Below are 25,517 nucleotides of genomic sequence, written 5' to 3' on the forward strand. Positions count from 1 at the left end.
TACAGACAGTGGCTTGGAAGTTTTTTATAAGGGACTGAGGCAGTCACTAAAACTGACCTATTTGGCACAAGCCTACTGTTGGGTATGAGGTATCACCCAAAAGTTCATGAGACAATGCAAGAAAGACTAGAGGTGAAATTATTGGGTTCTGAGAATCCTAACCTAATCAGTGCATTAAACCCCTGATAGGAATTAATTGGGTGGTAACTGTAGGCAGGTAGTATATGGCTGGAGGAGGTGGGACACTGGGCATGCCTTCAGTGTATATATTTTGTCCTTGGTGAGAGGAGTCTCTGTTTCCTGGTGTCATGTTCCCCACTACTTTCCACCACCAAACCCTTCCACCATGATGTCCTGCTTTTTCTTAGGCCCCAAAGAATGGAGTCAGCTGTCTATGGACTAAGACTAATGAAACTGTGATCCCCCAAATAAACTTTTCCTCCTTAAAATTATTTTTGACATGTCTTTTGGTAACAGCAATGAAAAAGCTGACTAAAATACCTATCCTCCCTTGTTAAGATGATGTTTATGTCAAAAAATTGCTTTCTGGAGTCTTAATGATCCTCAAATAAGGAACCAATGGTACTGATTTGAAGTCATCATACCCATATACTAAAGTAGCTTTAGTATTATTTTCTTTTGATGGGGGAATGATTTCAATTTGTGCAGAAATATTTCTATTGAGGAAAGAACCCCAAGTTGTCCTCTGAGCTGGGTGTCATTCACTGTACCAAGAGTCTCTTTCCAGACATCCTGTTTTGTTCTTCAATCAACTTGAAAGTAATTATGAGTAATATAATAACCCTCAGTAAATTTTAGACTTACTAAGATTATTGTCTCATAAACAACAGCTTGGAAAGCTGATCTCATACTTTTTTTTCCATATCTACACGTTAGAAATATTCTGACAATACTATGATTCTTGGTGTCAAAGAACTTGAGGTGGAATTCTGACTGTTACTCAAGAAATGGGGACCATTTTGATATTTAGCCTGAGACTAATAAGCTTCGTTTCAAAGTTTTTCAATATTATTAGCACAGTCATGTTATAGAAATGTGATATAACATGTTTTTCAAAGGGAGATATTCCAAGCCAAATACCGGAGATATAGTAGGTTAAAAAATGAACGTAAAATTATAGAACTGAAATTTTTATTACATCATATTATTTATTTTTAACATTTATCTGCAAGAACATGATATAATTCATGAGAATAAAAGAAAGTATAGAAATATGACCTAAACATATGCTGAATGAACAAAGTACAACAAAAAGTTTTGTTGACTTTGAATTACTATAGGCTACATCTTTGTTTGCAGCAGGCAGAATGATTAATTGGTCACTAAAAGATCTCCATTACTTTTATTTCTGTTTTGTCAAATCATATAATTGTGCATACTGAGGATATGCAAAACCCAGGGGCCAAAAGGATTCCTGAACAGATTGGAGCCTCTTATAGGCCAGAACTTTATTTGCATAAGGGTGTGACTCTTTCCTAATTTATGGACACTACAGTTGTGTTAATACTCTGTGGTTTTTATGTCCTATTCTTAAATACTGGTATAATTTGGAAGCATTTTCTCCTTGGAGTAAAGACATTATTACCTAATGGAATTGAATTAATTTGTCAGAAGGTGAGTTTAGGATACATTTCAGCACTGATAGGTTTTCTTCAAGGTTGACACAGAGTAGGAAGGGGAGAGATGGGAGTGGCACTGCTGAACTGTCTGGCTCTCCAACTGGGCCTGGGGATCCTTTGCTCATAGAAGAGCCCACTACTTGCTGCAGCTAAGAACACGCTTTCTGAAATCCAGGTAGACACAGGGTATTTCTGTTTCCTACCAGCATATCCTCAGAGCTGAGATGTAAAATGAAACCTGAACTTAGAAAGACTGACTGATGGGAATTTCGGTGGTGTTTTGTTCGATACTTTTGTTAGCAAATATATGGGAATTTCCCAGTCTCCTTGCTTTCATCCACCTCTTCTTTATCTTTTTATGCTGAGGGCTTTTTTAAAAAAAAAAATCACTGTTATCTCTATCTTTAACTTGCTCAGAAATTATCATGAAAAATAGAAGAAAATTATTAATAATGGGCATATACCAAACATGTACTTGTAACCAGAAATTATAAATAAAATAGATAATTTAATCCCAGTGAAATTCCACAAATAGCTGCTTTAGATTTATTTTACAGGTGAAGAAATATGAGACTTAGAGATGTTAAATTTTAGAAGGTCAAGTTTGCATAGCTAGTAAATCACCAGCTCGAAGCCAAATTGAGGCCCTTCTATTTCCAGAGTCTGAGTGCCTGTGCTGTTGCTCTGAGGAGGCAGGGCAAGTGGGAGCCTGTTAATCAGCTTTATGTCACTATAACAAATGCCTGAGATAATTAATTTATAAGGGGAAAAGATTTATTTTGGTTCTTGGTTTTGGAGGTTTCAGTCCATGACCTATTGACCCTGTGGCTTTGTACCCATGACAAAGTAGCCCATCATAGTGGGAGCACATGGTGGAGCAAAAATGCTCACCCCAAGGCCAGAAAGCAAAAATAGAGAAGAAAGAAGGGGCCAAGGTCCCACAATTCCCGTTGAAGACTTGACTCCAATGACCTAAAGACCTCCCAATAGGCCCCACCTCTTAGAGGCTCCATCATCTCACATTAGCTCCACCTTGGGGATCAAGCTTTTAATACAAGGGTCTTTGGGGGACATTCAAGATCCAAACTACAGCAGAGCCTTTGCAAAGAAGAGAAATCCCAAAGAAGGGTGTCTGTGAATATGTGTGTGTGGAGAGGGTGGTAGTTAAAACTACTTTACATTTCTAAGCACAGCATTTGCAAATCTGTGTTTGTTTTCTACTTAGTTTTTTTTTTTTCTACTTAGTTGTTTTCCCTTAATTTTCCTACAATTAGAGTTGTCTCCTGACTTGAGTGAGTAGTGAAGGTGAATACTTTTGACTTTGTGTCTTGAGGCTGGCCTTTCTAATAATGTGGATTATTAGGAGAGAACTTGGCATAGCTTTTCACATAAATGTCTTGGAAAATGTTTGAAAAAAATATCTTCTTTGTTTCAGAACTGACATTACCCCAAATTGCTAATTTCATCAGACAGTCCCCAACTTGGAAACACTACCACTCACAACTCATTTTTCATTTGGTTGTTTAAAAATTCAGACCACATTTTAGAAATGGTATTATAAATGGCAGTTAGGTTTCCAGGCTACCTCATAAAAAACTACTTAATGCATAACATAGCTGAAATATTTTGTGTTTATAATAAAATAGTAGAGAATAATGCCATTGTAATGCTAGAAATTAAGTAATAATAGTGGGCTAATTAACTTTTATGTATTTTGTGTGGCCTATAGCTTGAGGAAATCCAGTATATTATGAGAGCTAAGAGCTCATTCAAGTCAAAACATCTGGTTTAAATATTATTAGCTCTATGGTCTAATGTCTGAGTGGGTAAGGGACAAGGTATGACTCAGTTTACTCAACCATAAAATAAGGGTGAAAAATAGTTCATAGAATTGATGTAAGGATTAGGTGAGACAACATGAGGAAAGTACTAGCATTGTAGAACTTGACACTTACAGAATACTGGATTATGATAACTCTCATAGATATGATTGATGTCTGCTGTTTATTGGACCCTTCCCACTGGATGGACAGTGTGCCAAAGATTTTGTCTGTAGTTTAAACCTAATAGTCCAGTGAGGAATTAGTTCCAATTCCTCAAAAGACATAGTTGAGATGCTCTGAGATTAAACAATTTACCCAAAATTACATAAAAATGTGTCAACTTGTCTAGGCTACAAGGTGCCCAGATAGTTGATTAAGCATGATTCCGATTGTGTCTATCAAGGTATCTTTGGATAAGATTAATATTTGAATCAGTAAGCTGAGTAAAGCAGATCACCTTTCCTAATGTATGTGGGCCTTGTCTAATATGTAAAGGGCCTGAATAGAAGAAAAAGACCAAGGAAAGGAAAATTATCTCTTTCTATTTTCTTCTGCCTTTAAAGTTGGACCAACAGCTCTGTAGGTTTTCTCCTTGACAATATAGATTGTGGGACTTCTCAAACTTCATAATTGCATGAGCCAATTCCAAAAAAAAAAAAAACCAACTCTTTAGATGTGTAGATAAGGGGGGAAGGGGTGGGGTAGGGTTGGGATGGGGAGACCCATTTGTTCTGTTTCTCTTGAAAATGCTGACTAATAAAGTCACATAGACAGAAGGTGGAAGAATGAGACCTGGCAGCTAGATATGTAGGTTTTGGAAGCCAAGAATCCACTGAGGATTTTGACTTCCTATGGATCCACAGATTGGACTGCCCAGCCCTTATTCTGTGCAGGATGTTGCAACTCAAAAGTAGCAGGGAAGGGGAAATCAGTGTAACCCAGGCCAGGAGTGGGAAAGAGAAATAGTGGGGAAGAGCATTCCAGGTTGAGTGAGTTGTGTGCTCCAAGGCAGAAATGGGTCACCAATTCTTATCAATTATTGCTTAATTTAACTTTGGAGTTTCACCAGAGTTTATCTTTGGAGTTCCTCCAAGCTGGAGACTTCTTTTAAATTACTCCAAAACTTAGTGATAGAAGTCCAAAGTCCTGCCATGTCCATATGACTTTAGATCCTCTAGCACCATGCCTGGTGCACAGTAGGCATACGATAAAAACTGTAACTCTAAATAAACTGTGATGACACTTACATAATTTTGTCTGCTACTTTCAATGACTTTAGGCTTCCTTGAGAAGTAGAGATGAAGCATTTGATTTCTGGAGATTTCCTAAATGGTAGAGCCACATCACTACCACTGACGTCAAAGTGACTCCTTGTGTTAGGAGCAGGGAAAGACATAATTTTGCTAACTATAGATGCCAAGAAAGAAATTTTAAAATGTGACACTTCATAGTGCACTTGAACCCACCATTATGTTTTTCCTGGCCAGAAAGAGCTCCCCTCCTGCTTTATTAACCTGGCTCCCAGCTTTTCCCTTTCAGAAATTGATCTTTCCCAGGTGGTGTTAAATTATCTTCAATGCAATGATTATGTTAATTTATTTAGATGTCCCTTGAGTTTCAACTCACAAACTTGATTTTATTCATTTCTTTTCGGACTCTGAGTAAATTCTTTATTTACAACTAAGGCTTAACCAAACCTCAGCACACAGAAACGTGGCACAATTTTGAGAGTACTGATTAATAAATGCAATCTAAACATGAACTGTATAGAGACTAAGAAAATGACAGTCATCTTAGAAAATCTGGAAAAACACAAAGAAGCTAAAAAGAGATACTTTTTTTAAGTAGCACTAGCCAAAGAAAACCATGGCCATACCATTACCACTTTATTATAAATTAAGCATAGAGGGATTTTTAAAAAATGTATTAATGTAAGGTTCTCAGTGCAAGGTGTTGGCCACTTCCTCTATCTCATTAGACGTCCCTGGCTGCCTTTACCACCAACTCTGCATGTCCTGGGTGCTGCGTGGCATAGGCAGTGTGGGCTGCAGCTGCTTACCCCTGTCACCACTGCCTTTCTTTCTTATGGAAATACCAGATAGCTGGTATTTCTGGATGCTGAAAATACCCGATCAGGCTCTCTCTACTGGAAAGCATAGCGTCCCATTGTTTCCTGGGCTTCCTGAATGGTGGAGGTCAATCTTAAAAAGGTGACAACCTTATCTACGGGAACCCAGTTGCTCTGTCCTCTCTTCCCTTTTATGTGCTTTTTCTCCCTATAGAACTTCTGACACAGATATTTGTACATGGAAATGATACACAGAAAGCTGAGGGACTGGAATCTCTCCCCTTATCTACTTCCTTGTAGCTGCTGACAACAGAGATATATAACTCCTGGGGTACATCCAACACGTTAAGGGCTAGAACATCCATATATCACCCACTACTTTCTTTCAAGAAGAGTTTCCTAATTTTTGCAATCACTTGGCAGGTCTATATTTCACTGCTTCATCCACTTTCTCCCCCTCACTGATTGCTGATATAAATGTGGGGAGCAAAGGATCAGTCTTAAGACTTTTGCCTGGTCTTTGCAGATGCTACCAACTATTTTGCCAGAAAGCCACAAATAAAAAACAGGCTCTGTAATGAATGAAATAAACAGAGGTCTTGTAGCAATCAATGAATTGGTGCCTAGAAATACATTTTTTTCCCTTTGTGTGCAGCCTCTTGGCAAAATGAGCACATTTTCACTAACCTATATGCTTCAATTACAGACTTTTATTGCATTTTAAAAATTATTTTATATCCAACCCATAGTTACAGAGAGATGTGGCAATGATCCATTTTTTTCTTTCTTTGCTTTAGTTTTCTTCTTCCATGGATTAGGACAAAAGCAGGCTTAACATAGAATTTTACCAGAAAAGAAACATACACTTTGGCATAGTTTGGCATAGGCCAACTGCAAACATAATGCTTTAGTGTTTAGCAGTTGCCCATGGAAATGTAAAATTGCCAAAAAATTGTTTAAAATGATTCTTTACCCTTATTAATGAACGACTCCCAGGAGAAGGAGATAATGTAAAACTCAGCATATGCCAACAGCTGGTGTGAATATGAAGAGTCGTTGGGACTTGATTAAACTCATCAAATTTAGTTCCCTCATCCTGCCATACATTTCAAGTAGAGTGATGCCTGAACTCTGACAAATGATAAAGAGACTATTATTAAAACTGAATATCTAGATATATGTAGCCTATCAGGGAAATTGACTTGAATGGTTATTCTCACATTTCAATGACCACATGCATTCCTCCACTTCTCTGAAATTTCTCTTTGTGTCAGTTTGAGTCATGTGGGAAAATTATGCTTGCTATTTTATGATAATCAAACCTAATTTCAAAGAAAAAAATATTATTGTCATCACTAATATTCCTAAAGTTGGATCTATTTAGAGATTATCAATAGGTCTACTAAAACCAACCAAGGACATATAGTAGTTGACTCTTTGGATTCTTGCCTGTAAATGCATGTTAACTATACCACAGAGGTCACACAATTGAGTCCTAAGTTTGAAATCATCAGGCAGCTCTGGAGAGACTGGACCTGCCAAGGTTCTGTTGGCACTGAAATAGAGAACCATCAAGGAGACAAGACAAAAATCATAGGGAAGACTGCATGCCCTTAAGCTGGTCCAAGGACAAGTTTTCAGCGTTAGAAGGGTGACACACCTGAGACTCATGTGGTACCTGTCACTTATGTAAGTTCTGCCAAGTAGGAAGAGAAGATTGCAATTAAAACTGAGGGTGCTGCTTTACTAAATGGCTGAAAATCCAAAGCTGTGTTGGTCAGCTTCATGTCTCTGTGACAAAATACCTATGAGATAAGCAACTTTTAAGGAGGAAAGATTTACTTTCGCTCAGAGTTTCAGTCTGGTCATTCTGCCCCATTGCTTTGTGCTCATGGCGAGGCCAAGTATCATGACAGGGAACACATGCCAGATCAGTGCTGCTCACCTCATGGTGGCTGGGAAAAAAAAGAGAGACGAGATGGGGCCAGGGTCCCATTATATCCTTCAATGGCATATTCCCAGTACCCTTCCTCCAACTGAGGTTACACAGCCTCCTCTGCTTCCCAACAGCACCATCAACTGCAAACCAACCCTTTGGGGGACATTTAACATCCAAACTATTTCAACAGTAGAGTGTAAGTAGCTAAAAAAAAATAGAGAAATGCTATTTTCTGTTTATCTCTCAATAATTATAATTATCCAGGAAACACACATTAGAACCATCTATGTGGTAAAACAACACCATAGACCTGGTCCTTCAAGTCCTTCAACATTTATTGTGTCTTCTTACAAATGCTTTTGAAATATTTGTCTAAAGAATCTAGATTACCACAGGAGTTTTATCAACAGGCACTCTTGTGGTGTAGAAGTTAAAGAGAACAGGCTTCAAAATGAAATTTTTTGTGGGTTTGAATCCCGATGTATATGACCTCAGTCATGTTACTTATCCTCTCTAAGTCTCAGTTTCCTATTCTGTACCAGAGTGTTGATTAAATACCTAGTACATTATCATATCACAGTTGAATTTATGGGTCATCCAGTGTGAGTCCTGGGGAACCAAATCTGTCTCCACTTTTCTGAGAAAATTTTCTAACTACTAAGAAAAGCTCAGATAACTGTCTGTACAATAGTCCTGTAGATAAGAATTGGCTGGGGTAAAAGAGAAAATAAAATATTGACCCTTCGGAACATTGTCCTGTGATTCTTTGTTTATGCCTCTTGGGAGCAGCAACTGTACAATGAAGTAGAGATTGTTCCTAGGAGGCCCAACTTAAAGTCTAAATCTCTTTTAGAAATTCTGATTTTTTTTTCTTCTATAAACCCTGTAATCTTTCTCCAGTTTCTCATGTATGCTGTTTATTTTTTAACCTTCACCTTCTTTAACCTCTTTCCTACTCTCACAGAGCCTAACTTCACCCACACTTTGGAAATGTTCGAGACAGATTGAAAGGGGGAACATAAATTCTTTATTTCTTTTATTATTTCTTTCCTGAAAAGCTCTTCTCTGATCTCCCTGCCTCCCATATTATAGCCCTCTAAACTAGAGCAAGAATAATTTTTCTAAAGACAAAAGTGGCAATTTCTATTCCCATTCTTCCTTCTCAAACTATTTCAGTGGTTCCTCGGGTCCTCCAAGACAAAGGTCACACAGCTGTGCCTGGCCTGTATGACTCTTTGCAATCTAGCTCCTGCTTCTTTCTTTCAATTCCTCTATCTGAAAGCTTCTGCAGCACCTCTTGTCTTGTTTTGGAAATCTCTACTCTTGTTCCTGGTCTGCCCTCGGGAGCACATCCCCTTTCTTCTCCCTGCCACATGGCTGAGCGCTGCTCCTCATTCAAGAGTCAGCACATGCCTGCTTATTCTAGAAAGTTCTCTCTCTCCCTCTCACTCTGTGCAGTCTGGTCAGGTGTCCTTCACAACAGGGATGAAAGAAGATAGAATGCATGACAACACATGACACGTAGTAGGTCTTCCGTAAATGTTAACTTTCTTCTAGTGATAAAAGAACCACTCTGAACATTCTGCATACTCATTCCTGCATGGCTTTCAGAATTTCTTTTAAAAAATGATTCCATCTTTCTGCAACCTTATGCCTTTCCATCCCTTGTTCAAACATGCTGTGTATCTTGTCAGGTGTATGAATTACTATCCAACTGAAATTTATTTTCCAAAACATCCTTATCAGTCCCTTATTCCAGGATAAATGTGGCCTTATCTATTCCCTTTAATAGATAAGGTTCTAAGGATCTTTTTAAAGGTCTCTTCCAACTCTAACATTCTTTGATTATAAGATTTATTTTTTAGAAAACCTCTTAACTCAGATGAAGTCAAATTTCTGGAACCTGATTATACAATTTAAAGATTATCTTGGGCCTTAGTTCCTCCTCCACCTCCTCCTCCCTTCGCCTCCTCTTCCCTCCATGCCCTTTAGTCATTCTTAACTCCTCATAAGCTCTCAGGCAGGAAGACAGCAGATGCAGTGGTAACTAGCAGCATTCGGAAGATTCATAATGGGAGAGGTTGAAACTGTCATTTGAAAAAGATTTCTCAGGTTCATTATAGCTCCGCCTCTTTAGATCAGAAAGTTTAGTTGGACTATTACTATGCTTCTTCTAATGTTTTAAAATAACAAATACTTCGTCCAAATAATTCGTTAGCTTCCCACCATGACAGTTACCATTGCATCCCATTCCATTGTCTTCTTTCCAACCTTCAATCCTCTCCCCTAACTAAGCCACCTTGGGGATGTCTTTCTTCTGCTTCTCTCTGTGTGCTCTGTCACACTCACACTCCTCTACTTGGTGAAATATGGAAGGAAGGGCAGGAGGACTTGGAGTCTTGGAACACTTAGCTGTTTCAACCTGGCACCTTCTATTCCCTCAGGAAAACTGACTGAAATTGCCAGTGAATGCTATAAAGAGATCTCCTAGTTGTAATGTCTGAAACTGACCTGGAGATTTTTATGTAGAACTCTGCAATGTCAGCAGCTGCTTAGCTGCACATTATTCCACACACAACCCCTTTTATAGCTTTGACTTAGAGCCAACTTCTGTTTCCAGCTCCAGTGCCAAAAGCCAATGGCTGCTTAGGTTCAAGACAGCTCATTCTGTCCTAGAACTTTCTTTTCTATTCAGCTGACAGAGGCATAACTTTGGGGCCCTAAATTATCCTAGGGAACATCCTGATGCTGCTTGCAGCATTAGACTGGGTCTGGGTAGCAAGTCTGAAGTCTGCTGTTCTTAGGAATTTGCTGCCCACCTCTACAGTTTGTCCCAGGTGGATTCACTGTGGAGAAGCCTGACAAAGAAAACCAGTGAGTCCAGTTCTGGTTTGTGTTTCACCATTACTAATTTTTTTTCTCTTTTTATTCATGGCCAAGTATGCTTTCACCTCATGTCACTTCATAATATGGTGACCCACAGGGATTGGTCTTGCTCCCAGCCTATGAATGATGAAGGGAGGGGCCAGGTCAGTGGCCCACCCACCGTATGGCAAGGATAGGAATGTGGCCACCTTGTCAAAGCAGTGTCCTTGATTAAGGTAGTGGTCCTGCTTTTGAGTGTTGATAGCAATATAATATTTCTTAATTATGCTCTATATGCATGTGTGACTTCACACATGCTTCACAATAGCCCTATTTTATTCATGGCCCTATTAGTATGGTAACAATCTTGTCCCCATTTTATAACTGAAGAAAATACAGCATAAAGAACATACATGGTGTTTCTAGAGTCATGTAGCTGGTATTAGGCAAGAATGGATCTTGAACCACACGATGTGTTTTCATAGATCATGTTTGTACCGTATTTATACTGTTCCTTGGGGGTATTGCAACATGGTCTTTTCCCTCCTCTTTGGTCATTTCTCCAAGCTGAAGTTTTCCTATTCAAGTTTAATGCAATCTCTATGTTTCAAACATCCATTTTTAACTCTGGGTGTGGTGATTGGGTGAATTCTGTCACTAATTCAATAGATCTTTGCAAATATTTTACCAAAGCCTGAGGCAGAGTGGGATCCCTGTGGCCATATAATGTTATGGTGAACACAGGATCTAGGACATTTGTTATAGTTGAGGCATAAAAAGGAATTTACCAGACACTGGAGCAGGTCACCATGAGGATCCTAATCCAGGGGATCAACTGGAGAGTGGAGGATGAATAGGAGTTAGTCCCGGGACAAAGCAACAAGGACATTCTAAGTTGGGCAGAGTCATGATCAAAATTGGGAGCTCAATTAATTAACAGCTTTACAAGGTTCCCCCAGTTCATATGTGCAGTCTGAAGTACCTGGCTATGACTCCTCCAAGGCTACACATTGGCATCTGAAGAGTGAACATAACCTGTGGCCTGGAGCCAGACGGGCTCAGCAATATTGAATGAGTGCCATCCCTGGTCAGCCTCCTCCCCAGGGCATCTCTGTGGAGTGGGGAGAAAGCTGAGAGCCTAATTTGGAGTCTCAGGGAGATTCCAGGCAGCATAAAGGGAAGAAAGGACAAACTGACTCCAAACCATTGTAGATTAACAAAAGATCCCTGGGAGAATGGAAGTCAGGATGGAGTGTGACATAAAAATAAAATAAATCCACCCAGCTCATCATTTAGAGAAAAAAGTCAAGTGTCCCGTTGGGTTATGTGTTTCTTTCAGATTTTTTTTCAAAGGATATGTTATTCATTAATATTTAAAGTGGGGTGTGTGCTATAGGATAGATCAGGACCATTCCCAATGAGGAATAGGAAAGAATGATCCTGATACACTTTTACTTCTGGCAACTTGGTGATACTTGAGTCACTGGGTTCTTGCTGTCATGATGAAAAATTTCTCTTTTGAGTGAGGCTTTGTCTCTATGAATATCCTTGGTTTTGATAATGTTAAGCTAGAATTTTCTGATGAAGATCTGAAGATTTGTTTATGGGGGTTACTCCTCATAAGAAATGAGCTAAGTGGTTACAGGCAGTCAAGTAGCTCCTTGTGAGACAAGAAAGGAGAATCATTCATTCTAGCATCTCTCAAATATTTGATAATGATTGCATCCCAGATATAGAGCCAGGTACTGGAAAAATATATAGCTTGCTGGAGTCCATTGGGGCATCATGGTTTCTTGGGAGGAGAGGCTGAGAAAGAGGAAGAGACTAAAAAGGGAGTCAAGAAAAGGCCCAGGATCAAACGCACCTGCTTACCAGGTGTGTGTGGGGAGCAAATGGGGCAAAGAGTGCAGGCACCAGGAAAGAGCGTCGACATAGGAAGATAATAAATGTTCTGAGACTTCAGAACCATGGAAGAGTTCTCAGACAATATTGCCAAGGCTTAGTTCTCCCTCTGATTCATATCTCGTCTCTGCTATAGAATCATTTGGTTCTTGAGCCTGTAGAATTACTGATTGATTCCTTTCTGGTCAGATTCTTTTTAGCTACACACAGACTCCTCTCTTGTAATGAAAACCAGGTTTCCTGTTACAGTTTGCTTAACATTCAGGTAACATGTTGCCGTCTGGAATGAGCAAGTGTTGAGTTTGAGTCATATTTTCCACATTGATGCTAAGCCTTCCTGCTTCCTACGTCTGGTGTTGAAGGGGAGACTAGGAAATAAAAAACTGCAGCTAGGTCAGAAAATTCATTTCTCACCCAAAGGGTTAATTGGCTTCTGGAGGGAACAAAGACCTGGAGCTACTGCGGCTGCTTCCTGAGCACAAGAGAGTGGAGTGAGGAGGCTGCAAAGCTACCAAGAGGGCGGACCCTCTGAGCCTCTGTCAGTGGGGAATGGATCCATCTGTCCACAGAGCACAGGTGGTTGAGGGGGGGGTGTCCCAAGAATCCATCTGATCATCCATATCTCTGAGAACCATGTTTCTAGCTGCCTTCGGAGATGCTCACAGAAGGCCTTTATGTCTCTGATTAAAAGGGGGAAATTGGGGGAAAAAAAAACACTGGGAAATATTTTTTTTTTCAAGGGTTATGGTAAGTAGTAATAAGCAAAATTGCGAAGTTCGTTGCCAACGCAAAGATTGTGTACACATTGAACAAGAATTGTTTTTGTTACTGAAGAAGTTGAATAATTTTAAAAATAGTTACTGAGACTCAATTTAATTAGAATTATTTTCCATCCTAGGGCAGGAGATTTCACTCAGTGGTAGAGCATGTGCTTAGCATGTGCAAGGCCCTGGGTTCAATTCCCAACATCAAAAAACAACAATTAAAAGAATTATTTTTCTTCCTTTCCAAAGCAAAAATAAAGAATGTTTGAATGACTAGAATGTACACATAAATACATACGCATAACATGCACTACACACATACACATTCAAAACACATATACACATATAGCAAAATTGTGTAAACACACATATGTACACACAGATGCATACCCAATACACATTTACACAACCTAAACATACACATTTACAAATATGTGCATCCAGTGCATACCTACAATACACCTACATATCCCTTCCCTTCCCTTGTACGTACACACACATACACACACACACACACACACACACACACGAAGGGCAGGATGTGGGGAGAATTGCCAACATCTGGAAGTACTTAGAATGTACTTTCTTATAAAGTAGGCAAAATTACTTTTCTTTGTTTGTTTGTTTATTTGGTACCAGGGATCTAACCCAGAGGGCCTTACCCACTGAGCCACATCCACAGCCTTTTTTATTTTTTTATTTTAAGACAGGGTCTCTCTATGTTACCTAGGCCTAAGCTGGTGAGGCTGGCTTTGAATTTGTGATCTCCCTGACTCAGCCTCCTGAGCTGCTGCAATTACAGGCGCAGTCCACCTGGCAAAATTACCTTTTAATGAGGAAAATATCTTTAAGCTAATTAAAAAAAAAGGTAAGGCCCTTGGGGTAGCTTAGATAGGAAAGTGAATGTTAGGACCGAGGCACTTGTAGAATGGGGGAGAAGCTCCGGCAGGGGAAAAAGCCTGGGGGACGGGAAGGATGGGCCAGTAAGGAGCTCCCCAAAGATCTAAAGGGTCCCGCGGGCTTTCTGGATAGTGATGCTGAAAATTGAACTTAGAATTACTTCTTCTTTGATATGTAGTTCCTCTCAGCTACCCCTAAACTTTACAATCCATTTCTCTAGAATTGAGTTTTCTCAGGAGCAAAGAAAGAGTGGACAAGAATGGTAGGGTGGAGGCCCTCAAACCTAGAGGCTGAGAGAGGTGGGGCACATGGCTACAGGGGGTGGGGGTGGGGGTGGGGGGTGACAAAGCCAGATTTCCCAATGTGCATTGAAAGTGACACTGGATGATGGGGACAGACTGGGGAAAGGAAGGGGATCCTGGCTTACTCCTGCATCGCTCTGTTGCCTGTTTTTGATCAGAAAAAATATTTCTAGCCACCATCCACCACATTGCTCTGCTCCTCCCACATGGCCCTCTGTGAGACAGCAGAGAGGTCAGTTAGCATCTTCTACATCTTCATATTGCCCTTGGCCCAAAGATTTCTGAATGTCTGTGTGGGTGCGAAGAGGAGTCTGACCCCTAGAGGGTGATCACACCCTATTGTAAAGGGGAGGGCATGGGAAAGGCAGCACAAAAGATCAGAAAACAGTCCTACATTCCCTAATTCCAGTTGCAGTGGCCATGATTGCCTCTGTCTAGTGACATTCCTCAGATTGAAAAGCAGATTCCTCTCTGGACTTGGAGTTTGGTGCCTTCGAGATGAGGGATTTAGGAGCTGGTGAGCCCCAGGACTTCCTCTCACCCACAAGAGGCTGGGGGAACAAGGCTGGGAGGACAGGGGTTCCTTCTATTTCTGCAGCAGACAGCAGCCACCCCTGATGAGAACAGGCATTTTCTGCAGACAAATTGAGGGCAGCCGGGAATGCAAAGCTCCTCAGGGTGACTTGGAGATTGAAAACTGGGAACTGGAAACAATAAAACAATAGACGTTCATCCAAATATAACTGACTCTCAGTACAGTTCTGGTGCAGCTCCCTAGCACTGTGAGGCGCAGAGTTGAAAATGGAGTAGAGAATTAACATCAGCTGGTCTCGGCAGGACACAATCTCCCCTCCAGCACTGGCCTCCTGGACTGCAACTGGATAAGGAACCTGACCTGTCTCTTCTTAGTTGTGGGGAGGCTGGTGAACCTGCAAGCTCACTTTCCTAGCCCCAGCAAGCTGGGGGATGCCCCAGGCATCCTCTAGTAGAGAATGGTGGCAGTACCCCACACCATGATGGACAGGAAAAAACTTATTCTGCAGCCTGTCCACAAAAACAAGCAAAAGCCAAACCAAGACAAAAATAAACCAAAAACAAACCCAAACTGTTTTATGTGTACTTTCCAAGGACTTTGACAAAATTATACATATGTGTAACAACCATCATGAACAACACATAGAACATTTCAGTTTGTCCCAAAAGTTCCCCTGGGCCCCTTCTCAATCAGTCCTCCTAATTCCCAGCCATAGACAACTGCTGATCTGTTTCTATCACTACAGATTATTTTGTCTTGCCTAGAGTTTCTTATCAATGGAATTATATATTATGTGCCCTTTTGTATTACGGTGACTACTTTCTGTCATTCAGCATGCTCCGTGTTGTTGTATATCAGTAGTTCATTCCTTTGTATTCTTAGCTAGTACCTATGCTTCTAGATGTACAAAAGTGCTATGTCCTCAAAAATCCATTGCAAATCGAAAACTTCATAAGTTGAAAATGTATTTAATATACCTCACCTGCTGAGCATTATAACTTTGTCTAGCCTACCTAAAATATGCTAAGAACATTACATTAGCAAAATAATTTAACACAAAGCCTATTTTATAATACAGTGTTGAATGTCTCACACAATTTATTAAATAGCATACTGAAAGTGAAAAACAGAATAGTTATATCGATTCAAGAGTCACAATTGGGTGTTTTGGACTCCTGATGAGTTACAAATCAACATTCGAGACACAATCCAGTACACTGCAGAGTATTCGTCGTTTGCCCTCACGATTGCCTGGCTGACTGGCAGCTGTGGTTTGCTACCTCTGCCTAGTATGGTTAGAGACTACCATTGAGTAGCACAAGCCCAGGAAAAGACAGGAATTCAAAAGTTAAAGTATGGTTTCTCCTAATGTATATTGCTTTCCCACCACAGTTATGTTGAGGAATATTAAGTGGAACCATCATTAGTCAGAGACTTTCTATATTCCATAGGTGGATGAGTCACTCTCTGTTCACAAGTTGATGGACATGGTGTTACTCCCAGTTTCTTACTATTGTAAGCTGCTCAGAACATTCATGTACAAATCTTTGTATAAACTAATATTTCGATTTCTCTTAGGTAAATAACTAGACATAGAATTGCTGGTAGTATAGTAAAGTTTGTGTTTAACAGAAACCTGTTTTTCGATTAGCTGCACCATTTTACATTCTGACTGATGATATGTAAAAGTTCCAGTTGCTCCACATTTTCTCCAATGCTCAGTGCTGAGTCTTTTTATTTGGCCATTCCATAGAGCGTGGTGTGATCTCTCCTTGTGACTACTGATGCTCAGCATCTCATCATATGCTGATCAGTCATTTGAATATCTTCTTTGTGTGGTGTCTGCTCAAATATTTTCCTCACTTTTTACGAAGTAATTTTTCTTATTTGCTAGAAGTTTTTGGAAATATATTCTGGATTTTATTTGAGTTTTCTTAGCAGTATGTTCAAAGAGCAAAAGTTTTTAATTTTCAGGAAGTATATTTTATCCTTAATAGTTTGTCTTTGTTATTCTACATAAGAAATACTTGATCATGCCAAGATAATGATTTTGTCCTGTATTCTTTGCAAGCAGTTTTATACACTAGCTCTTGTATTGGGGTTTATAATCCATTTAGAATTAAATTTTGTTATGGCATGAAATAAGGATTGAAATTCTTTTTTAAAATCTGGCTATTTACTTGTTGCCACATCACTTAATTTAAAAACCTATCATTTCTCCAATGAATTAACTTAGTGCCTTTGTAAAGATCAGTTGAACATGTCCACGTGCATTTACTTGTGGTTTCTTGATTTTTTCCATTGATCATGTCTTAGTCTGGACTGTTAAAATACCATAGACTAAGTGGCTAAAAAAAAAATAAACATTCATTTCTCAGAGTTCTGGAGACTCTGGGAAGTTCAAGATCAAGGGCCAGCAGATTTGATGTCTCCTAAGCACCATTTCCTGGTTTATACATGGCACCTCCTTGCTGTGTCTTTGCATGGTGGAGGGAAAAAAGTCCTCTTTTAGAAGGTACTTAGCCTACTCATGAGGGCTCTTTTTTATGACCTATCAATTCCAAAAGACACCCCACTTCTAAATTCCATCATATTGTAAATTAGATCTTAACATATGTTTGTGGGGACACAAACATTCAGACCATAAAAATCTAGAATTTTAGAATGTCTATTTTTTTACTTATTTTGTAGTAAGTCTTGAAATCAGAGTAATTCCTTCAACTTTGTACTTCTTTTTCCTTTTTTTCCCCTAAATTGTCTTGGCTATTCCAGATCATTTGCATGTGCATATAAATTGTAAAGTTAATTTAATTTCTACAAATAATATACTGTAATTTTGATTAGGATTGTGCTATTGATAAATTTGGGAAGAATTGACCTTAACATTATTGACTCTCCAGATACATGAACACAATATGAATTACCATGTATTTAGGTCTTCTTGAGTTTCTTTCAGTCTTATTTTTTTTGTATATTTCAGTTTATGCATCTTATATCTGTTTTGGTAAGTGTATGCTTAAGTCTTTCCTGTTCTTTGGTGTTGCAGATGATGTTTTTGTTTCAATGTCTATTTATTGTCTAATGTAGAAATAATATGAGCTTGATATGTTCCAAATTGCTTCAGCCTAATGGATCTGTTTAAGATATTAGTACCCATATCTCTTCTTTCTCTGTATATAAATGCAAATGATGTCTATTGTGCTTAAAAATATCATAGATTAAATAGGACAACTCTGAGAGTTATCTAATGAGATGCTGGTACATAATGAGATCATTACTGATCTCAAAACAATTTTCTTTTTAAAGAAATAAAGCAAGAAAGAAGAAAATACAAAAATTCTAGAACGATTATTTGCACTGCAATAGCTTCCATACATTGCTCACTCTCTCCTTCCTGCTTCTCCTTACTTATAGCCTTGGCATGCTTGGTTGTGTGCTGAAATCAGTGTCAGCATAGAACCATTTGCTACATATATAGCAAGGAAAAGACAAGTCATAATACACACCCAAACCACCCCAACAAAAGGCTCTGCTAATTTTGCCTATGTTACTGAAGATAGGTTTTTAAATGCAAATCATCTTAGAGTCAAGAAGGAAAATGAGAGAAACCCAATTGTTAAGCTGATTTGTGACTTTCTTTGGAAATCTCTGATCTTAGATTTCTTCTCCTGGTGGACTTTGTTGTTATTTTGCAAGTTCCGCTATAAAGTAAGATTAAAAAAGCAACAGAATATTTTACAACTTTTGTTTTGCTGTGTCTTACTTTGGGTGAGACTAGTGTTGAAAGCTCAATACCTGCAAATATGCTAAATAGACAAAAGATACGATCATGAACAATGACACGGATGCCTATTGGCTTTTCTTGGGACACCTTTGTTCATGCCAAGAGCTGTCACTGTGTGGATGTAGATGAATTATTTTTCTGGGAGTAAGAAGTGGAGAAAAGCAAAGGACATCTCCTTCGTTTCTTTAACCTTGGAGGAACAGGATAAATCTGGTTTTGGCATCTCTCTGAGGGAAAGAATATCTTGACACATACATAGAGCTCTTGGAGCAAGCTTCCTATCCTTTGGCAAGAAAGGGCGAGATTCTGAATACATCTAAATAATCGGCACAGCATTGAAGTGCCTGCCTATGGCAGACTGCTTACCAGGATATAAATCATGCTGCTTGCCATGTGCAACACATCAGGCATAGAGTGTGACTCCAGCTCACTGAGTGAAATGGCTTTTATGAAGTTTGTGTAGATAAATTCAAGCAGCATTGCTATTTTGTTCATAGTCCAATTTTGAGATCAGAGCTCGATGGACACTGCTACATCCATAATGAAAAACTAAACATTTCTCTGTTGAGATCCACACAGGCAAGCAATTGATCAGGGTATGACATGTGCAAGAAATCCACATGATCCTCCTAAAAAATCAGGGGCAATTGGTGTGAGTTCTGGCATCCATCCTAACTACTATGCTTGTTCTCAATTTATTCTCAAACTACAAGGTACAAGACCCCCTTGGGAGCAATGATTGCAAGGACTCTGCCTACCCTGGGGAGAAATTATGCCTCTGAAATCACTTCTTTTTCCCCAGGGTGTTGTATGTTGCTAAAATATTCTCAACATTGAAGTTAGGATTCCCCCTGACTTTTCCTTTAAGTAGTATAGGACAAAACTAAAGCAAAAGGCATCTTTCTTTTCTCGTCCTCGTGTTATCTAAAGGGTAATTTTCTGTGCCTCTTTCCAAGGGGTCTCGACTCAGAATCTGTACAGAGGATCCTTTCTTCCTAAGAGTCTGTTATGGCCAAGGAAAGTTGAGACTGGGTAAAAGGGACAGGCATGTGGAAATCTTCCCAGTAAAGAATTTAAGACTCCCATTTACCTGTATGGTTAGTTCAGCTCTGTTCTGATCTGAATATATTTTTGTTCCTTAGTGATGTGATTCAAGGGTCAAATTCCTAGGTACCCTGGTGTAAATAAATCTACGTTGTATAACTAGTCTATAACAGAAGGCATATCACCGTATATAGAATGTAAGAGAGGTTTCCCTTTGATGAAAAACAAAAGTTAAATGTTTATACAAGATTCTGTAGGTCTGGATACCATTAAACGCTAAACAATTAATAAAAGTGACACTGGGACACAATAAATTCTGGTTTTCAAAGAAACAATTTGACTTTATACATTGCTTCTGCCTCACTGGTGTTTGAGATGAAAGGGATAGTAATTGAAATGAAACTCATCAGCATTAAAGAAGGCTTCATGGGGAGAAGCTGAGGGGGGCGGAGGTAAAGAAGGCTGTGGAATCCTGAAACACAGGCAGGAGCTTAGGGATCTGAAGGAGGTGGACAGACATGGGGACAGGCATCCATTTAGGAGCAAGACCAGGGGATGATGGATCGAATTTACGTTTCAAAAAGATCAGAGGAGAAGCAAGTGGTGAATTAAACACATTTTCATGTTGTACCTTCCTTGGCTTCAGCTCCATTATTAAAATAAAACAACAACAACAACAAAAAAAATCCTATGCTTTGACTAGAGAGACTTCTATAGGATGACTTTAAAACCTAATGGAAAATAGGTAAAACACACAAATAAAGAATAATGAATATGTAACTTAAATGATCTCAAGTTATCTCACCATCCTGGGGTTCCCCTTCTTTTGAAATCTAAATAGTTCTGATTGCTAACATTTGTTGAGTGTTCAGTACACTCCATGTGCTGTTCTCAGTGCCTTCTGTGACTCCTATCATTCGATCTTTTCCGGAACGTATCTAATCTTCCATATCTAATCTTACCTTCTCCGCCCCTCTCCCCCCAATCCATTCTCCACAGAGTCGCTGAAATGATCTTTTCAAAGCAAATCTAATTTTGTCATTCCCTTGTTTCCAACCTTTCAATCACTCCCCATTCTCTCAGGGAAATGTGCAGAATTTTTTATGTGGCCTCCGGGGTGCTGTGGTCTCAGGGCACTTCCGCCACAGCTGGAACTGTGTCCCCACCCCCATCCCCGTGGGGCCACAGAGCTCTGTCCTCTTTTTTCCATTAGCCACGTGCTCACACTACCCCCACCCAGGGCCACTGCCCATGCTACAACCTTTTCTGGGCTGCTGTGATCCCCCTCTGCTCTGTGGGATTAGCTCCCAGGAGTTTCTCAGATCTCAGCTCAAATACCCATGTCCTGGAGCAGATGGTCCTGGCTCCCCTTGGAAGGTCAGGCCCCACACCACAAGTTTTCAGTGCACCTGCACCTCTCTTTTGTTGCCTTCACCACAGGGTAATTGTTCATTTCAGGGTGACCCTTTGGTTCAGCACATTACTCCCACAAGACTGGAAGAGCCATGGGGGCAGGTGTCCCCTCTATTTTTGTTTAACACAGTTTCCCAAGCCCCTGGTGCAATTCTTGTCACAGAAAAGGTACTAAAAACGCAGAAATTGAATGAATAGATGGTTGCTGAATAAATCAAATGAAATCTTCAGAAACCAACAGTTTATATGGAAAGAGGCCACATGCATATGCAACTGATTTGCTGCTAAGAGACTTCATTTTAGGGGTGGGTTGGTTTGTTGTAAGAAATCCTAACCCCATTTGTTTAAGCCCTCCTTTCCATTGTGAAGGAACTTTGCCTCACTGTGTCCATCAGTGGGCTGGTTGAGAACAGAGCTTGTGTTCCATAGGCTATATTTCCTCTGAGCTTATATTGGTCACAAAACGCTTTCTTCATCCAACTTTCTCCATCCTACTTCAGCTCCCTGTTACCACAACTGTCTCCCTTTTGCTTTTTTCTTATTTTAAATAAAAAAGCTCTTTTCCTTTAGAGCTCATATTTGATTTAATTAACTCCCCTTTGCTCCCCTGTACATCCTGCGAAGAAGATGTTGGTACCCGGCTTAATCTTCTTTAACTCAATCTCCTCTATTATCTGGGATATTTCAATGTTCAGGAAGCTAGTTCATGCTAAGCACTGTTCTTACAGCCTCCCACCCACCAAGATTGTAGTCACTCCTGGATTCACTGTACCTCCCAAACAGCTTCCACATTTCCATCTCACATTAATTGTACTGCAACCATCCCTCAACCACACAGCCCATCTTTCTTCCACTTTAAACCAGCGCCCTGTACTCTGCCTCCAGACCTTCAACTCTCTGGAAACTCTGCCCTGAAAATTCTCAACTCTAGATCAATTAAAAAATACTCCACCTCTATACCTCTATCTGAGCTCCATTGAAGAACCTCCCACAGCTGTACAGATGACTGTCATGGCTCATGGATGGTCCACAATGGCAGCTGAGCTCATCATTCAGTTTCAAGTATCTTCTGTTCTAGCCAATAATCTATGGCAATAAGACTTTACAATTAAATAAAAAAATAAATTCTTTTAGACTTACAATAGACTAAGATAAAAACCAATTTTTATGCTACAAACTGAGAAGCAAATGGGCTCTGTAAAATGACTCATAAAAAAAAAAACAACAACAACACTTTACAATGTTCTTCTCTCCCCCACCCAACTTTCACCAACACTATGCAGGTGACTTAGCTTCTAATTGCATCAAGAGATTGAAAGGGAAGGGATGTGAGTGACTTCACCACCCATTGCTCTTCCATTTTCAAATTTGTGTGCAACTACATCAATCCCTTTGCCTGCATAAAGTGACAGGTCCTCTACTGTTTAAGGACAGACTTCTTTAACACCTCTGCTAATGATCAAATCTCCTCCTCCTACCCCTTCTTCTCCTTCCTATTGGCATTTGGCCACATTAAACTGTTCGATGTTCACTTTGCCTTGGACTCCTTAATTGATCTGGCAAATTGGATGGATGCAATGTCTGCAGGGACAAATGCCCCATACAGCTCCAGAATCCCTCCAGTGTCACCCCAGCCCCCTTAGCTTGCATCCTGTGATTTCTTTATCCTCTTCTTCATCAGTTTGCATCATTATCAGTTTGCATCATTGGCACACTTCCAGACACTTTATCACTGTTCTCTCTGTGTTTTTCTTCAGAACACTCTTTTTAGAGTTCATTCTTTCGTTCTAAGCACACTACTTTCAAGTAGACTGTGTCAAAATCCGGGAACCTGATCTGACCAGGTGCAGGTAAGCTACCCACTCCCAAAATGAAGAAGGATGGAAAATGAGATACTTGCACTTTTAAAAAATGCTGTTTTCCTTTGAATGCGGTTATAATCATTATCTATAGGTACATAAAACTAGTCATGGGATGGGCTCATGAAATGTGAATGTGATGTGCCTGTTGGTAGAGGTGGGAGCATGGAGAGGTATAATGGTTTGAATGAAGGAAGAAAAAGAAAATTGAAAATCAGCAATTAGAAATAAAGACATGATAGGGAGATATCATTTATTACTTTTTTATTTCCTAGGTCTATAAGGTGGGAAATTTCTGAACATAAACCCTTGCCTGTTACTATGGTCATAAAACACAAGATAAAAGACATATGTTCCTTAGAGGATGTAAATCTATGTTTTGGAAAGATACAAACTTGTTAAATAAGTGTTTTGCTTGAAGGAGCCCTGGAGGCAAAGAGTGCTCATCTGGTGAGCTGGACACCCTGGTGTATTATGTGACATGTGTCACAGTTTATCATCTATAATGAAATCTCTAATATCTCTTTTTTTTTAAGGGGGTACCAGGGATTGAACTCAGGGGCACTCAACCACTGAGCCACATTCCCAGCCCTATTTTGCATTTTATTTAGAGACAGGGTCTCACTGAATTGCTTAATGCTTCACTTTTGCTGAGGCTGGCTTTGAACTCACGATCCCCCTACCTCAGCCTCTCAAGCCGCTGGGATTACAGACATGTGCCACCGTGCCCAGCTTCGATATCTCTTCAAAGCTGAAATTCACTATTACCTTTGTTCATCTCGAAGACATAAGACTAAAAACTGAGAAAGCACTTACCTAACTTTTAATTTTACGTGTATTTTGGATTTGCCTGTTTTAAAATGTGTGTGTCCTTAAATGTCAGGTAAATTAAAAGAAAGGGAAAGAATTTGTTAGAAAAATTACTTGTCTCAGGAGCCAATCCACTCTCAAAAATCACATCCATGAGACAGGCAGCTAAGCAGGGACTATATGAGGGCTTTCTAAATTCCACAGAAATTGATCTCACCTACTGCGTAGCCTACAGGAAATCTTATCTGCAATTAGTATAGCCTCCCCCTCCCTAAGAATTGTTAAAATCTGATTGTATCACAGCATCTTCTTTTCTCTAGGCACCTAAAATGTTTCATAATCTCTTGGCAGTATGGAGTGAGAGGGTGGGTAGAGACCAGAAAGGAAGCTGAATTGAGTTTTTTTTTTTTTCTTTCTTGAGAAAGAGGTTTTGTCTATTAGCCTCTTCCATAGCTCTTCTGGTTCCTGATTTTCAAAAATCTCTATGTGATTGTACTTGAAGTTCTGGGGCACTGAGGAGTTTATGTTCATGTTTTATTTTGTTTCTTTTTGTAATCCCTTAAATATGTTTTCAGAAAACTTGTTCCCAGATGTTGGTGAATTTTATTTTTTTAATTAAGGATGTACTTTGCTTTAGTACAATTTTTTTAACACACTCAACCACTATCTAAAATAATAAGCATTTCATTTAAAACACATTGGAATACTGAAAATGGAGAGAGACATTCATTTTACACCACACTTCAGTCTCTACCACACAGTTTTACCAGGATGTCTTTGAAAACTAGATATTATCATTACTTTTCTCATTTTTGTCATTTTTTAAACTGGTTAAAACTATACTGCAGAATGGCATAAGCATTTTGGGTTTACTCTTTTAGTGAACACTCCAGACATGTAAAACGATTTTATATTTTTGTACAATTTTATTAACACTCTTGCTTATTAGGAAACTCCACAGAAAGATCCCATCACTGCTAATTTTGCAGTGTCTGTATGGTGTACACATTTTAACAAAGCATGTGCTATATTGCATTATATGTGCATTTTACTAATGTGTCAGGAATGTGGGGACAATTTTGCAGTCTCCTCTTCCTCAAAGAAGGGAAATGGGTTGGTTTTCATCAGGCACTCCTCTTTTGTCAGAAAAAGCACCACTGCCTATTACATGTGTCCACAGATAAAGGATCCTTTGAACTCCAACAAGGGACCAAACATTTTTTGGTTTAATCATTGTTGAGTATAAAAATTATTTTTTCCAAGTCAATTTGATAGAAATTTTTAAATAAATATGAGACTAATACAAATTGAAATGGACTCCTTCTGTGTTCTGTTTCTAATTTCTAATGAGAATACATGCACTACAATATCCAACTATGCTAACTTTTCTAATATAAAGATTTAAAAACTCATGTAGTTGATGGAAGTTGTGAAAAAACTTTGGCTGGCGGTGTGATTGATGGGTGTTAAAATTTTGGTGAGAAACAGATCCCAGACAGAAGGAAGAGTAAGACAAAGAAAATTAAATTGGTCTTTCCAATACACTAAGGAGAATTTAAAAGATTTCAAGGTAACTTAAGAGGGAAATAGGGAGCTAGAACTTCTGCATGAACAGGAAGTAGAGCTAGCTGCATGGAGCGTGGGAGGAGGCAGGGGTCAGTCATGGAGATGCTTCTTCCAAGAAGTGGCCAGGAGATTCCCAGAAGCATTGAGCTCCTTTTCTTAGGATAGTTTGGTAAATTTTGCTTACAGTACCATCTCCTGTGGGTGATGCCTTAGAAAAATCATGGGGGAGCCTCATCCATGATTGCACATTTGTCTTGATGAGGAGTGGAGAGGCAGAGGACCCTAGAGGCGAGAACCTGAGAA

Source organism: Ictidomys tridecemlineatus, chromosome 2 (genome assembly GCF_052094955.1).
Source record: "Ictidomys tridecemlineatus isolate mIctTri1 chromosome 2, mIctTri1.hap1, whole genome shotgun sequence".
NCBI classification, from domain to species: domain Eukaryota; kingdom Metazoa; phylum Chordata; class Mammalia; order Rodentia; family Sciuridae; genus Ictidomys; species Ictidomys tridecemlineatus.